The sequence below is a fragment of the Orycteropus afer genome, unplaced genomic scaffold, assembly GCF_000298275.1.
Source record: "Orycteropus afer afer isolate SDZICR_OR568_19922 unplaced genomic scaffold, OryAfe1.0 scaffold00583, whole genome shotgun sequence".
NCBI lineage: Eukaryota > Metazoa > Chordata > Mammalia > Tubulidentata > Orycteropodidae > Orycteropus > Orycteropus afer.
Window position 1 is genome coordinate 378,295 of NW_006922170.1, and position 3,638 is coordinate 381,932.

The following is a 3,638-nucleotide window of genomic DNA, read 5'->3' on the forward strand; positions in this document are numbered from 1 at the left end:
CATGGCGGATAGCTCCAAGGGATATTTCTCTGTAGAGTAGGTTGGTGCATCACCATGGGTTGGTGTTTTGCTTGTAGTCTTACTACTCTTGGGCTGAGAGCCAGCCCTTGGGAGTAAGTTTTATCCCAGGCCCAAAGTGTATCTCAGGGCCATAGTCTTCAGGGTGCCACCAGACTCCATCTGACTGGTAATTCTGTTCATTATTGTGTTTTTGGATTTTATTTCACGTTTTTCCTTCCACTCTATCCAGGATCTCTAGTTTTCTTCCCTCCCTGAGTGGTTGGCATTGGTAGCCGGGAACCATCTAGTTCTTCTGGTCTTGAGGTCCATCATGTCCTAGGGCTGATTGTTTCCAAATACCCTTGGCTTTCTTCACTCTTCTTCACTTCCAACGATAGGAGACCATTACCTGCATCTTAGATGTCCACTCGAAGTATTTTAAGGCCCCAGTTGCTACTCACCAAACAAGGTTGTGAAACAAGATTTTTATGAATCTTGTTGTGCCAATTTAGCCTGGTGTCCTCCAGTACCATGGTCCTGAGTCATTTGATCTAGTGGTTCTCTCTCCCATGCTGTCTGGCTGTCTATGAGGGATTGCTCCATATCTGTCTTCTGTTGCTTCTGTAATGATTATGGTTATCTTGTATCACTAGTATCTGTGCAAGGAGCTCTGGTAGCATAGTGCCTAAAGCATCTGACTGCTGACCAGAAGGCTGGAGGTTCAAACCCACCAGCCACTCCTCGGAAGGAAGGGTGGGCAATGTACTTCTGTAGGGATATTGCCTCAGAACCCCAGGGAGGAGTCGCTATGATTTGGGTCTGACTCCATGGCACATAAGAACGACAGTATTTGTGCAAGATTATCCTCAGCTGACTCTATCATTGGTCTAGAGTATATTCCTGTTCACCAGCCCCCATCTGAACTTCTCAGTTGTCTAAGTATTTATCTGTAGCATGGTGTTTGGTGTTAGTGTAATGCAGTATTTGGGGTATACGGGTATTACCCTCTGTCATCTATATCTTATGTACACAGTTCGGTGTCCTCCCTTTCCCCAATGTTATCATGCTGGTCACAGACTCCTTCCATAAAATCCATCCCCTTACCCAACTCAGCGTGTGGCCCGCAACTAGTCTGAAAGTTTCTACTCCCTTTCCCTCCCATCCCCGGTAACCTACAAAGTGAGTTCCCTTCCCTAAGCAAACCCTTCTTTGACTTTTTATGGTAATGGGCTCATACAATATTTGCCCTTCTGCAATTGACTTATGTCACTCAGCAGTGTCCTCTAGGTTCACTGTGTTGTGAACTGATTCGGGTATTGTTCTTTAATGTGGCATAGTATTCCATTGTGTGAATGTACCATAATTTGGTTATCCATTCATCTGTTCATGGCATTTGGTTGTTTCCATCTCTTTGCTCTAGTGAATTGTGCTGCAATGAACATGAGTGTGCATATGTCTGTTTGTGTCCTGTCTCTCACCTCTTTAGGATATATGCCTAGTAATGGAATGCTGGTTCAAAATGGTGTGTCTATTTTCAGTTTTTAAAGGAAACGCCATACCATTTTCCACAATGTTTGTACCATTTTACAGTCCCCCCAGCAGTGTATGAGAATTCCAATCTCTCTGCAACCTTGCCAGCATTAGTTATTTTCTGTCCTGTTGAACTTTGCTATTATTGCTGGGGGGACTTTTCTTTTGATTTGCATCTCTCTAATGGCTAATGAGGAGCTCTGCTAGCATAGTGCCTAAGATACTTGACTGTTAATCAGAAGGCTGGTGGTTCAAACCCACCAGCCCCTCCTCGGAAGGAAGGTTGGGCAATCTACTTCAGTACTGATACTGCCTCGGAAACCCAAGGAGGGGTCACTATGAGTTGGGGCCGACTTGATGGCACATAACAACAACAACAACAACAATTGCTGATGATCGTGAGCAATTCCTGATGTGTTTGTTGGCCACCAGCATCTCATCTTTAGTGAAGTGTCTGTTCATGTTCCTTGCCCAGTTTTGAATCGGATTGTCTTTTAGGGGTTGAGGTTGTAAGGTTTTCTATAAATTTTGGACATATGTCCATTGTCAGATATGTCACGGGCAAATATTTTCTCCCAGTCTGTAGGTTCTCTCTTTACCATTTTTGGAGAAGTCTTTTATGTACATAAGAATTTCATTTTTAAAACGTCCCAGTCATCAAGCTTCTCTTCCACATCATGAGCATTCTTGGTTATACTTGATAGTTTATTAATGGCATAAATTAGGTCCCTGAAATTTGCCCCTATTTTATCTTTGATGAATTTTATACTTTTGGGTTTTACATTTAAGTCTTTGATCCAACTTGAGTTTGTTTTTGTGTATGGGGTGAGATAATGGGTCTTGTTCCATTTTTCTGAAAGTGGATATCCAATTTTGCCAGCACTCTTTGTTAAAGAGGCTATCTCTTCCCCATTTAATGGGTTTTGGTCCTTCGTCAAAGATCAGCTGTCCATACATGGATTGATCTGTTTCTGGGTTTTCTATTCTGTTCCATTGGTCTATCTGTCTGTCATTGTACAAATACCATGTTCTTTTGACTACTGTGGCTGTATAGTAGGTTTTGAGATCTGGGAGTGTGAGACCTCCCACTTTGTTCTTCTTCTTCAGTAGTGCTCTGCTTATTTAAGGTCTCTTTCCTTCCCATATGAAGTTAGTAACGGGTTTTTCCATATCCTTAAAAAATTTTGTTGGTATCTGGATCGGGATTGCATTAAATGTGTAGATTGCTTTGGGTAGTATTGACATTTCCACAATATTCAGTCTTCCTATCCATGAACATGCCTAAGGCACTTGACTGCTAACCAGAAGGCTGGCGATTCAAATCCACCAGCCACTCCTCAGAAGGAAGGTTGTGCAATCCTACTTCCGTAGTGATACTGCCTCGGAAACCCAAGGAAGGGTCGCTATGAGTTGGGGCTGACTCGATGGCAAATAACAACAACCACAACATCTATGAACAAGGCAGGTTTTTCCATTTATGCCAATCCCTTGTAGTTTCTTGTAGTAGTGCTTTATAGTTTGCTTTGAATAGGTCTTTTGTATCTCTGGTAAGATTTACTCCTAGATATTTTATCTCTTGGTAGCTATTGTAAATAGTATTATTTCCTTTATTTCTTTTTCAGAGGCCTCTTTTTGATGTAGAGGAGTGCAGCTGATTTTTGTATGTTGACCTTGTATCCTGCCACTTTGCTCAACCTCTCTATTAGTTCAGTAGTTTTTTTGCTTAGTCTCTTGGGTTTTCTATGTATAGGATCATATCATCTGCAAATAGAGATAGCCTTACTTCCTCTTTGCAAATTTGGATGCCTTTCATTTCTCTTTCTTGCATTATTGCCCTGGCTAGGACTTCCAACACAATGCTAAATAGCAGTGGTGATAGAGGACATCCCTGTCTTGTTCCGGTTCACAAGGGGAATACTTTGAGTCTTTCTCTGTTAACAATAATGTTGGCCATTGGCTTTGCATATATTCCCTTTATTATGTTGAGGAATTTCCCTTCTATCCCTATTTATTTTTTAACCTTCTTCTTGGTGTTTCTTTTCTTTTCTTTTTTATTGTGATTTGGGTGAAAATTTGCAGAGCAAATTCACTTTCCGTACAGCAGTTCA